Raw genomic sequence first — 13,768 nt, 5'->3', positions numbered from 1 at the left:
CTGACTGAAAATTAGTCACAGTTTGGTAATTACATGAGTATATAAAAAGTAATTTCAAGTTATGCATGACATTAAATTTTTTAAAGCTGAATACATAATGCCACCAAACTACAGAAATTTTGAAATTTTTCATAGAAAGGCACTGAGTAAACTTCATCTTACCCAGATATTTTGAATTCCAAAGAAAAAACTAGGGAAGTTCCCTATTTTTTCAGCCACTCAGCAGTTTCATATGGTAAACTAAGATTAAATTTATACTCACAGAATAAGAAAAAGCAACTGCTTGGGTCTGATTCCTTTGTTCAGACTCTAATCTACCCTCTATTTGTCCTTTTCCATTTTCCCCTCAGATCTGGGAGCCCTCTTCTAATTTAGGGAAACTGGGCTTCATGTTCAGGAACTCCTAGAAATTTAGATGCAGATGAAGATATACTGAAATGAAAGCCATAAAATTGCAATTATTGGCAGAATGTTACAGAATAAATGAAAGTTTTGGTTATTTTCCAGAACATTAACTACGGTAGAATTATTGGTGCCTTTTCTTCTCTACAGTTTTTTGAACTGATTTTAAAACATTTAACGTTTATAATCAAATAAAAAGTGTAAAGAAAAAAAGAATAAAAACAAACAAAAAAACGCAAAATAGTAAAGAAAAAGAGGAGGGAAAGAGGCAGGGAAAAACTGGAGCTTTGATTAAAAAAAAATCTAAATATCTCATTGTTTCCGAATTAGCTAAATCCATCACTAAAGTTCCCAAACTATAACCTGCTTGTTCACTTTAATCTCTCAATGGCATAGTACATACATAAGCATGCCAAACACAAACGAAATATGGAAATATAATAATGAGGCAATATGGACGTCGATAAATCCTGAGACACAGCTCTCAATTTTAATGTTTAAGAAATTAGGATATAAATGATGTAAGTATAAAAAACAGAATTAGGGTATATTAAAACTGAAAAGCAGGATTCAAATATTTAATGAAGAATGCAGGAATTTTCTAAGTATGAACACATTACAAACATAATATAGACATATGTGAATTTATACCCATTTCCACTTATTCCTTTACTATAAAATGAAGCTCTGTATTAAAATATTCCTTTTATCAACACCATGAGACAACACCCAAGATAGTTTTGAGTTCTATCAAAATACTGACTTAAATCTCTCTAGATAATTACTTCAATCTACTAAAAAAAAAAAACATACGTAAGCTTTCTTTTTCCATTACAAAAATACTTTCTTATTCCAAAACAACATAAATGAGATTGATCCAATTTATTAAGCATGTTACCAAAACACTGCATAAATAATAGTCCCTTGGACCTCTCTCCAAAAGAAGATGCTCATTTATAAATCAAGTACAAAACTATAATTTATTAACACAGGAGCCAAATTTTGAAAGAAAAGTTTTATTTGTACAAGTTAATTAGAGTTCCTTTTTTCTGATTACTAAAATATAATGTAGTCATTTGGGCTTTGATTTCAAAGATGACAGACTTCCTGCTCACTCACAAGACTGCTTTGAATAGTCTCGTGTAATTAAATTACTATAGTTTTTATAAGCATTACTCCCATTTACAAACAGATATAAGCACCTTACAATACTTTGATATTATAAATATTTACACTGGTTTTTCAAACTTGACCATTTCAGTTCCTCTGTTCCTTAACATTTACTATGCAACAGCTATTTCGAGAACATTATTGCTATATAGGTGGTAGGTACACCTCGATTTTTCCACACTGTTCATTTTTGAAAATTTTTCAAACAATCTTGAAAATACTTTAAAATGTTTAAAATACTGGAGAAAAAAAATTGGCAAATTTGAAATGTTCACAGACCAGAGTTATGGCTACCTAACAGCTGAAAATGAAATGAAAGTGATTTGTCTACCAAAAGCTTGAATTATTTCTTTGGGACTTACGACATCAAGTTTTGAGGTAGTGCAGAAACTGCATTAGCTAGACACTAAATAATTTTAGATGGTGTGTATTTATTTAATGCTGCCAACCATCAGCACCGAAGAGAAACAGATATTCACCAAAGGTCTATTTCCAAGAAAGGGTCTCCAAGTATGCCTATGTACTTTCTTAATATATTCCCAATGCCTTTGGAAGCATACATAATTCCCCTAGCTCAAGAGTACTAGCAAAAAAAACTTCTCCGGATTACAAAAAATACACTCAACCTTCCTGTGCATTGACTGACAATCTTGTGGCTTTCCACAGTTATGTCTTCCTAAAGGCCAAATAGGTATATCAGGACTATACAGTGCACTATACTTAAATGTTGCAATAGTTTTTTAATCCTGTTCTCATTCCACATGTGGATTGAAAAGTATTTTCTAGGCTTTAATCACTGAAACAGTTTTAATCTATTCTCTTATTGATTTTTCCGTTTCATTTTTATAAAGGGTGACTTCATTTGAGAAATTTATTATCTCAAAATATCTGGAGTAAGGGAAAACGGTAGTAAACCTTTAGAACGGTTTGTCGAAGTGACCGTGAGACCACTATAAATATACGCAGCTTCTTATGAATTATAAAGATTAAAGCTTCATTTTGTTTTAACAATAAGGTGAACGAAAAATGAAAGGCTGCCCACCAGCCTTAAATTATTAGGTTTTATATTGCACTGCAATGGATAGCAAAATCACAGACGTACGAAGTGAGAAAGCGACCACCTGACAGTAAACTCCTTAACTTGTGCAAGAAACACCCCGGCTCTACCAACACCAACCTATTAAGCGTGTTTCAGAAACTAGATCCAAAGGGAGAGTCTTAAGGCAGAAAGTTGACCCGAAGGTGTCTCCAAACACCTCCCCAACCCTAAATGCAAAAGAGACCACAGACCAGAAATTACCCTCGACAGCACTAGCTTCACATATAAAAGTCTACCTTTTGATAGACTGTTGGGGGACACCTCTGGCCAAGATGGGAGGAGGAAGAAATGGGAGATAAAAGCGGGAGGAGAAACTGACACGCGGGAGGAGAGCAGGGGGAGGACCGAAGCGGGTCATGGGAGACTGTGGAGCTCCAAAGGTAGGAAGGAATTGGGAGAATACCCAGGGGTGGGGGCGGCCGCCGCAGGGGTGGGCGGCGCCGGGCAGAGGAGCGCATCCAAAGAAGGGGTGCGGTATGATGGGCGGTGCCCGCAGCCCTCAGCCCCGCAACAGGGCGGAGCTACTGCGCCCGCCACAGCCCGTTCGCGCCGGCACCCGCCCCCTCAGCCTCCGGGTCCCGGGTTGGTGGGAGGGGCGGGCCTCGAGGGGCCGGGTGTGCAGCCCGGCCCAAGCCCAAACCAGGAATGTTCCGCTGCGGGCGGGATGATAGGCGGGTGACCCCGCAGCCCGCGGCGGGTTGGGGGTGGCTCAGGGCAGAGGAAGAGCCCTCGGCGCAGCCCCCGCCTCCAGGGCCGAATCTCGGGCTCCCCCGAGGGCAGGGATTGTCGCCCCCGATCTAGCCTTGCCTCCCTCCTCCTTCCCCCCATCCCCCAGCGTTGCCCCGGGCAACAGCGCCTACCGCCGGCAGCGCAAAACTCACCTACCTAGAACCTGACAAGCAGGAGCCCCTCAGACACTGGAGCCAGTCGCCACCCCGCGTCACGGGGGCCGCCACAGCCAATAAACGCCGCTGTCACGAACCTCTGCGGCCAATCCCGCTGCACTCCGGTCTCCGGGCACCCTCGAAAGCTCAGCCAATGGGCAAGAGCGGAAGGCGGGCGCTGCCGCCCGGCCCCCAACCCCCTCCTCCACCTCCTCCCAGGAGGCGGGGCGCGGCCGATTGGCCCCAGACCCGAGGAGGCGGGACTGGGGCTGGAGACCGGGTGGGCGCGCTCCGAGTGGGGGCTGCGGACGCGGTGAGCGGAGGGGTGGAGCTGCTGCCGCCGCCCTCTAGGCCCGCTCCCCAGCGCGGGTGGGTCCCGAGGCCCACCGGTTCGCGCTGCTCTCCCGGTCGGTAACCCACTCCTCCCTAGCCGGTGTCCTGGGCTGCCAAGGTGGGATGGGGCCAGAGGCGGACAGCGGCGTCACAGGAAACTTTGGGAAGTGGCCGGACCGGGAGAGATAAGCTGGGGCCGCCTGGAAGGGACTACCGGCTGATCGGCAGCCGGAAAGGAATTCGGAGGGTGGGGGCGGAGGCGTGATTAAAATGTTAAGTGTGCCCTCGGGGTGCTGGGCGATCCCGAGGGCTGACTCTCGGCTTTGGAGCCGTCCCTTCCCGCCCCATAGACGCTTTGCACCCTCCGAAACGGTCACTTTTTCCCAGTACCTTACCACTTTTTAACTTAGATCTGTTATAACGTTGATTAGTTTAGAACGGTTTTCAGCTTCTCCAATGTATTCTAAAGGAACCGTGTCTTTCTCATTCCAGTATTCCCAGTGCCAGAGACTCTGTCTAAAATGTTACACACTTTGTCGTGAATGCTGCTTAAAAGCGCACGGCAAGTCCTGGAAGTGATCCCCTGGAAGTCCTTACCTCTTCGAGGGTCTAGAATGCGTGAAGAACCCAAACTGGTTTGCTCTTCCAGTTTCTGAAGCGCCATTCACCAAAAGAATTTGGTGGGAAATGAGTAATGTGAACTAAACAAGATTACTAGGTGATCTGTAACAGTATAATAGGTGTTACTTGTCACTTGGAGGGTGTGACACTCCCGTGTTTCTCTAGCAGACTTTTTTAGCATTGTATACTGTACATTGGTTGAACCACATTCTTTGCCTGGAGCAAACCTAACGTTAAACCCATATCCACCCTCCCTCTCAAAAACTTGAGTTTTGTGGGAGTCACGGAAGAAGAAGAGTGAATATTTTTTTCTGAACAGGGTTATTTATTTGACCATAGTGAACAGCCCTACACATAGAAAAACGTAAATTTTAAGTTGGGCTTTTGTGTCCTACTGTTTGTAAGCCAAAGAAAAAATTTTGGACAAATAAAAATTTTTTCAAAAGTCTTAATTCTCCTTGTTGAATATGGGGGCGGGGTGGGGCGAGAACTCGAGATCTCCCTACTCTTTCTCAGAGCATTTGTCTTAGAAAACTTGTAACTGTTAAGTACTTTCTCATGTCTTTGAAATGAACGTTAAGTCCTTTTGAAGACTAGATAGGTCTTTGTCCGCCTTCTCTTACAGGAATGTCTTTCTCAAGAACCTGGGAGCCTCTCTCTCTCTCTCTCTCTCTCTCTCTCTCTCTCTCTCTCTCTCTCTCTCTCTCTCTCTCTCTCTCTCTCTCTCTCTCTCCTCTCTTTCTTTTTTAGTACTGCAAACATCAGGGGAGATAGCACCCCTATCTCCCGGGTTCTGCGGGACAGTGGGAGCCTAACTTCCGCGGGCGCCTTGCTTCAAGTTGAAAATCACCTCCTCTCATAAACATATGAGAAGTTTGTTTTTCCTCTCGATAAAGCTAATTAACTTACACAGAGGGTCTCCCCAATTACCAAGTAAAGATGAGCTATATGTGACAAAGTATTATCGAGTCCTCTTATCTGAAGACTTGTTATTGTTTATCTTGAAAACATGTACGCAATGGGTTGTATCTGCTTGGTTATATGAAAGGGTGAGCGCTCTTTCTGTTTGCAATCTCTTAGCCAATTGCCTGTGATGTGCATCGCATTCTGGTTTAATGATTATTGGATAATGAAAGTGTTTTCTTCATCCCATATGATAAAGCAAGAGCAGAAGATTTGTTCTGTACAAATGAACTGTCCTTGTTTTGTCAAAAAGAAAAGCGTTTTCTTTCTGTACTACTTTTGTGGAGAGGATTTCTGAGTTGGGAGATTTTGTTTTTAATTTTATTTCCTCAACAATGCCTATGCCCAGAATATTGAGACACCGAACCTAAGAAAAGTAAAATTACTTTTTAGTTTTTAATTTGTTCTCCAAAATGTTCTCACATTAGGTGATATTTTATCACTGAAATACAAATAAATTTTAATGGAATCAGAAATTATAAAGTTAATGTTTGGTATGTATTTTGCAGTGACTGTTAAATGCACAAACAAAGCCTCTATGAGTAAACCTCTTAAAATTGAAGTTAATTTTCTGGGAACATTAAATTTTGTGATTTATGTCATGTCAATACAAATGGAATGAATGAAAGTTCATGCTTTAAATGGTTAGTAAAAGCCAAAATACAACTTTGGAGATTGCTTCCCCAAAGCACACCTTTCCCAAGAAATCTTTTTAGGATTTCCCAACCTTTACACAAAGGGAATCTAAATCTAGAAAAATGCAATTGGTGAATTAGTTATTACGTATTTTCAGAGAGTAGCTTTAAAGATATGGTGAAAATAGAACTGTTTGGTAGACAATTTATGTCCGTCTGTCTGCGTGTGTATGAGCGTTTGAGGAACCCAAATATCTGAAAACAGAATCTTCCCAGCTCTACAATTATTCTCTCAGTTCTAACCTATTCACTCAAGACACTTAAAAATTGCTTACCATATGCCAGGCACTGTGCTAGGAAATGCGATTTTGAAAGAATGTACTTGAAGTAAATGAATGTGGCAAAAATCTATGCTTCATTGTTGAAACTGAAACATAATAAAACAATTCTAGCAAATCTAGTTTAAAATTTTTCCCTCTATTATAATTATCACTTTGCATCGCAACACATTTAACACTTTGTTTCACCCGATTTCAAGAATACTGTGCAACTTTCCTCCTATCTTGTGCATGTAGGGAGAATATGGAAGAATGATGGAAAATAATTTCCTGTCTAAATGATCCATGGGCTTCATAAAATACTAATCACCCCCACAAGGCCTGAAGGGATATATATCTCAGTTGAAGTTGTTAGCATAGGATTCAATAATAATAAAATTTAGATCTATACCAGATACTACCATGACTTTCTAAATGCCACAGTACTACCTAGCTATAGGCAAATAAGTCCTTACTATATATTTCATTTTCCCATATATCAAATTTTGTCTGTTCTAATAACATTACTTACTGTATTAGTCCATTTGTGTTACTATAACAGAAATACTTGAGACTGGGTAACTTATGAAGAACAGAGATTTATTTGGCTTACGATTCTGGAACAGCTGCATCGGCCAGGGGCCTCAGACTGCTTCTGCTCATGGCAGAAAGTGGCAGGCAGCTGGTGGGTACAAGCAGATCACATGGTGAGAGGAAACAAGAAAGAGAGGAGATGCCAGGGTCTTTTAAACAACCAGCTCTCATGGGAACTAACAGAGCAAAAACTCACTCATTAATTCCTCCCCGCCCCCCAGGGAGAGCATTAATCCATTCATGAGGGATCCGCCCCCATGACTCAATCAGTTTGCAACACTGCCACACTGGGGATCAAATTTCCACATGAGTTTTGGAGGGGACAACACATCCAAACTCCATCACTTACCTAGACAAATGAATAAAATAATGTGGACATCAAACCCAAGCAAATAGTAAAACATGATTTAAAAAGCTCTTGTTTTGGCTAACATCACCCATGCCTCACCCCATCTTTCCCACTCCTTTATTTTCCTGTTTATAAGTTTCTTGTAGGAATCTTGGCTGTGTGTCATCTTAGTTCAGTAGTCCCCATACTTATCCCTCCCTCTTTTCTTTAATCTATGCCTTTTCTCTTTTGTTCCTTTCTGCCAACTCCTTTGATTTGTGACTCTCTGCTTTCTAATCCACAATTCATACCTAATCAGTTGCACATACCACTTCTAAAAGATAGTAATGAGGTATATGCAACATGGAAATCACATCTATTTTTATTCTATAGATGTTGCAGTGTCTGTTTTCAGTGGATATTAATTTCTTCGATTTTGAAAATTGTTCTCTTCAATGAGTACTGTTACTAGAGGTAATATTTGTGTGAAATTATCTTTAGCACTTTTTTTTTATCTTCCCAAATTTCAAAGTTTGAAAATGGCTATGTGGGTCCTTTTCATTTACAAATCTGTGTAAAGAAAATAAGGGGGTGGGGGGCAGGGGAGAAAGGAAGGTGAAGTAGAGTTGGAGGAAGAAAACTTCTACTCTCCCTCCAAACTAGATGTCAAATCCATTAACACCACACCACAATCTTCCAGCCTGAGACTGGCTGTCCTAGCACTTCAGTATGGGTCCCCCTGCTTCCCCATAACCTTCTGCTCAGCATGCCTTCTCCATAATGCCCCCGGGTCATTCAAGGCCTGTCCCTTTTAAGCCATTCTTTTCTCAGAATGTACCCATCCTTTCCCTCTTTCCCTTATCCCTAATCCATTGTGCCTTCAACAATAACTGCTAAATGTGTACCAGTGAAAGAGAACTGGAATAATGATTTCTGTATGTGGTATCATCAGAATCACTTGAGACCCTTTTCAAAAATAACAGACTCCCAGATTCACCCCAAAGATTCTGACTTGGAAGATCTGGGAAGAGTTCAGGAAATCTGTATGTTTGGAGTGAGACCAACGAATCAGGTCAACTTGGTGTACTGAACTCAGGCACTTATCTCTGCTTCTTCCCCAAACTCCTTGGCACAGCCTAAACACAGATCCAGACCACCAGGAATCTGAGGCCCAAGGTTCTCTGAGGGCACGGGTGAGGAAAGGCTGAAAACAACAGAATTGGTTGAAATTCTGAATAAGGAATAGGTAGACCCTCAGATCACTTCCCCCACCAAGCAGCTAGGTAACACACTGCTCTATCCCAATCCAGAGACAGTAAGATTTACTCGTTGGTGAGGGTGAACTGGAGAAGGCCTAGTCTTGAAGACATAGAGACAAATGAGAATAGGGGGGTGACGTGCCTTATTGCACACTGGGGTGACGGGAATAAGAGAAAGTCTGTGCAATGAACTGAGACTTCTTTTCGCACGCAGCTCGCATAATGACTGTTTCCAGGTTTATATTCCTCAGACAGGATACTAGAGGATTCCTTTGTATGGAAATTAACTCGCACAAGAAAAAATACTTTTATGGCTACTGGGGGAGCATTTAAAATGGCCAGATCCCTGCCTAATCACATCAAAAATGAGGTCTGCCAATCCACAAGTTCCAGCCTGCATGAAAGCAGCTTCCCTCACTCAAATATGAAGAGACATCTGGGGATCACCACACTTTTGAGGAAACTCACAGTCATGAAAATCAGACACACCAAAACAAACAGAAAAAGACCAGGGGGAGGAGGGGTAACAAAACCAAAGTGGAGAACAGAAGAAAATTTCAAAAAGAACTATGAGCAATAACCTCAAAGAAAGAAAAGATACTGTATCCATGAATGAAAACAGGATGCTATATTTATAAGGAAATATTTAGAGGAAAAAATGAGCTTTTGGAAAGTAAAAACTAAATTTTAAAATTTAATAGCAGGTGATAAAATAAAGTCTCAAAAGAAAAACAGAAAGATAAACAGTTAAAAATATGAGAGAAAAGAAAATTTGGGATCAATCCAGCAGATCAAACATCTAACCTATAAAAAGAGAAAAAGTGGTGACTGGGGAGGGTTGGAATTGTCATAGTAACACATTTTCTCAGTACTAAATCACCTGAATTTCCAGATTGAAAAACCTTGCAAAATGAGTGAAAAAGACTCACACAAAAGCACTTAATCCTGATATGTCAGACAGCTGAAATAGAGAAAATTCCCTAAATGTTCCAGATAAAATAACAGATTGCATACAAAAGATCAGGCATAAGAATAGAAAATGGCATTGGACTTTTTAACAATGATACTGGAAGCTCAAAGAAAATGGAGCAATATCTTTAAATTCCTAAGGGAGATTATTTACAGTCTGGAACACTGTCTAAAGCCAATGAATCAATCAAGTCAAAGAGTAGAATAAAAGTATTTTCAGACATGCAAACTTTCAAAAAGTTTCCCCCCTATGGAATGTTTTCTCTGGAAGGTACTTGAAGGTGTTTTTCACCAAAAAGAGGGATTAAAATAAGAGGGATAAAGACATAGAATCAACATTAGAGAAAGGAAAAGGAAATGCCCAGAATGATGGTGAAGGAAGAAATTCCAGTATAACAATTACATGACAGGCCAAAAAGGCAGCCAATACAGATCGAAGGAGGAGAGTGGAAATCTCCAGAACTGATTTCTCCAGCAAAAAAAACCAATGGGACCAATTGCTTTCCTGACATATTTCACGCACAGTGAGATGTACTAGATTCTAACAGAATTTGAAGATGAGTTGAAGGTAAGCATGTAAGAGATGAAGCAAATGGAAAATGAAGCAATTATTAGCCACATAAGCAAAATTTGTTTATTTAAAAAATGTAGTTATAGTATACCATATAACCTAGCCTTAAGAAATTATTATATAATCATCCTAATCTAAACACTGAATATTGATTAAAGCAAAATTGCAATATTATATTGTAATTCCTACAATATTGTAGGACTAGGGTGAGGAAAACTCTGAGTGGAAGTAATATGAGAGAGCTAAATCCTCTTCTTCCATTGTAGGGAGTCAGCAGATAATTCCTAATATTGAGAATATTAATGAAGAAAGGGTATTGTAAGCATGCTTTGTGGTAGAAAGGGTAAATTCTAGTGTAGAGAGTAGAGTTCAACGATAGGGATGGTGATGGGGACTGAAGAGTAACAGTGATTAGGGCTGGGGGTTGCTCTTTTATGTTATAAGCCTCGGGATGTCATTTCACTCGTATTGCTTTGATAAAAACGAAAATTTTAAAAAAAGAAGAACTGTAGATGAGTTTGTTGTACAGCCATGTTTGAGAACTACTGGGATAAAAAACAGGGCAAGGAACACCTGTCCCTATCACAGCAGATAGCATACATGTTAAAAAGGATAATGCCAGATATAATAGTGCTCTATTTTTGCTTCCTAGCTTGGATGCTTATTCACTCCATGAATATTTACTGAGTACCTATTGTGTGCCAAGCATTGTAAAAGGCTCTAAGGATACAATAGGGAACTGCAGGGACAGGTTCCTTTGCTGAAAGTCAAGTAGGAGATACAGACAATAAGCAAGAAAACAAATTAATAGACAATCTACAAATTGTAATAAATGCTAGGAAGGAAGTGAATGTTATTATTAATTTTTTTTTTTTTTTAAAGATGACCGGTAAGGGGATCTTAACACTTGACTTGGTGGTGTCAGCACCACGCTCTCCCAAGTGAGCCACAGGCCGGCCCTGGAAGTGAATATTATGATGTAAGAGAGAATAAAGAGGAATGGAAAGAAGCAAAGGAAGAAACTTCAGGTCTTAGATTCATCATTACACAGTATGAACTTAATTTAAGCAAGTCCCTTAATCTTTCCAAGCCTCCATTTTTTAATTGCAGATAATAATTGTAACCTCACTGGTTCTTATGAGGATTAATTAAGATGAAGCAGGGCCAGCCTGTGGATCACTCAGGAGAGTGTGGTGCTGATAACACCAAGGCCACGGGTTCAGATCCCATATAGGGATGACCAGTTCACTCACTGGGTGAGTGTGGTGCTGACAACACAAAGTCAAGGGTTAAGATCCCCTTACCGGTCATCTTTAAATAAATAAATAAATAAATAAAAATTAAGATGAAGTAAATGAAAGAATTTTCAATTTATAAATTCCTTTTCAGATATAAGGTATTAACCCTTAAAGGGAAATCTTATCACATCTTAATTGGTTTCCCTGCCTGCCTCTCTAGGGTTCTAAGATGCACACTGTCAACAGTCAGACCTCACTTAGCATAATGCATTTGAGATTCCTCTATGTTACTGCGAGTATTAGCAGTTTCTTCCATTTTATGAGTGTAATATTTCATTATTTATTTCCCAGTTAAGGCGCATTTGGTTTTTTTTCCAGTTTTTGGCAATTATGAATAAAGTTGCTATAAACATTCACATACAGGTTTTATTGTGTGAGCATAAACTTTCATTTCACTTGGGCAAATACTTAGGAGTGAGATTGATGGAGCCAGCGTAAGTGCATATCTAACTCTATAAGAAACTGCCAAACTTTTCTGAGTGGAGGCACCATTTTCCGTTTCCATCAGTAAATGTATGACAGTTTCAGTTGCTCCTCATTCTCACCAGCACTTGGTATTTTTAGGGAGGGATTGTGGAGTTTCTTTGTTTTGCCATTCTGATAGATATGTAGTGGTGTCTTATTGTGGATTTATTTACATTTCCATAATGACTAACAAGGTTGAGCATCTTTTCATGAGCTTACTTGCCATCCATGATACTTTGGTGAGGTATCTATTCAAAACTTTTGCCCATTTTTAAGATTGGGTTATTCTGAAAAGAAAGAACAAAGTTGAAGGACTCATACAACCTGATTTCAAGACTTATTATAAAGCTACAGTAAGCAAGAGAGAGAGGTATCAGCAAACACGCAGATAACCAGATCTATGGAAGAGAATAAAAAGCCCAGAAATATACCCATCAAATATGGTCAATTGATTATTGACAAAGGTGGAAAGACAATGCAGTGGAGAAAGGATAGTCTTTTCAATAAATGGTGCCAGAACAATTGGACATCAACATGGAATCATGACTCATACCTCTTACCTTATAAAAAAAATAACCCAAAATTGATCACAGACCTAAATATGAAATGTAAAAAAAAATGGTAACACCTTTAGAAGAAACACACAGGAAAAAATCTTTGTGACCTTCAGTTAGGAGAAGAGTTCTTATATACAACACCAAGAGCACAATATATAAAATTAAAAATTGGAAAATTGGACTTGATAAAAATTAGAAAACATTGCTCCATGAATGATACTGGCAGGAGAATGAAAAGACAACCCACAGAAAATATTTGCAAATCATTATAACTTTCCTATAGAGTAACACACTCCGATAAATATACCAAAATATTCTAGTCTCCTTTACAACTAAAAACTTATATGAAACAAAGAAACTCTGTTGCTTCGTGTTGCTTCACCCTCCACGGATTTGTCACCCCACTTCCCCTGGGTGACAGAGACGCAAAGGATTACTCAGAGCCCATCTCTTCTGAGCAGTGAGAAGCCCTGAAGTGGTTGACTTCCCTGGGAACACTCAAGTGAGAGGAATCCCTTTCTCAGAAAATTAACCCTGAATTGGAGTTCTCTTCCTGCAATTGTTTTCCAGACCAGGAAGTTACAGGAAGAGAACATAGGTGGAGTTATAGTTTAACAATATAGGCTGGTAACTTTCAGTGAAACAAGTCAGACATTCCAGTAAGGCTATCAACAAAAGCTTGATCTTAGCAAACATCCCTTCCTACAGCAATCTCTCAGTATCTTTACATAACAATCAATAACTAGTCTGTCTTTGAGCCAGCAACCCTGCTGTGCCACAATTCTTTATCTTACACCAGAGACTATAGCCTGAGGAAAATTTCCAGTCCTCCGCAAGGTCAATATTTGAAACTGCAAGGCTTTGGAAAACCAGGCCCTGTGAGGTACATTTGCTCTATAGTATATTCCACAAAACTTGATATGGATTAGATATGCTGCAGTATGTTACCATGGAATGAAATGAAAGGAAATGAAACTTCATTGACAAAACAAATAACATGCATCATGGATGGCATCATCTTACAGATCCCAAATTGCACACATATGGCTTAGTCCTAGGACGGTCACATCAAATGAGGACAGGGCTGATAAGATAAATTTTATAACTGTGTATAATGTCCTGCATGGATCTGTGATTATGTATTTGTCTAAGTATATAGTGTGGAATATGCTATAAAGCATATGTATTTCACAGGGCCTGGTTTTCCAAAGCCTTACAGTTTCAAATATTGACCTTGCAGAGGACTGGAAATTTTCCTCAGGCTATAAAGTCTCTGGTGAAAGATAAAGATTTGTGGCACAGC

The 13,768-nt window shown here is 39.8% G+C and overlaps 1 protein-coding gene across 1 annotated transcript in view; it reads right to left on the bottom strand.

Annotated features, from left to right (window-relative positions):
• The window catches only part of FER (FER tyrosine kinase), a 468,630-nt gene extending 465,030 nt beyond the window's left edge, over positions 1 to 3,600 (bottom strand). Inside the window, exon 1 of the mRNA XM_063085334.1 lies at positions 3,557 to 3,600. The gene's annotated coding sequence lies outside the window, so the exon portion shown is untranslated. The remainder of the gene's footprint in view (positions 1 to 3,556) is intronic.
• Positions 3,601 to 13,768: the final 10,168 nt, after the last annotated feature.

This window comes from Cynocephalus volans, chromosome 2 (genome assembly GCF_027409185.1).
Source record: "Cynocephalus volans isolate mCynVol1 chromosome 2, mCynVol1.pri, whole genome shotgun sequence".
Classification (NCBI taxonomy): domain Eukaryota; kingdom Metazoa; phylum Chordata; class Mammalia; order Dermoptera; family Cynocephalidae; genus Cynocephalus; species Cynocephalus volans.
Note: the sequence above shows the minus strand (reverse complement) of the source record. Positions and strands in the feature narration are given on the sequence as shown.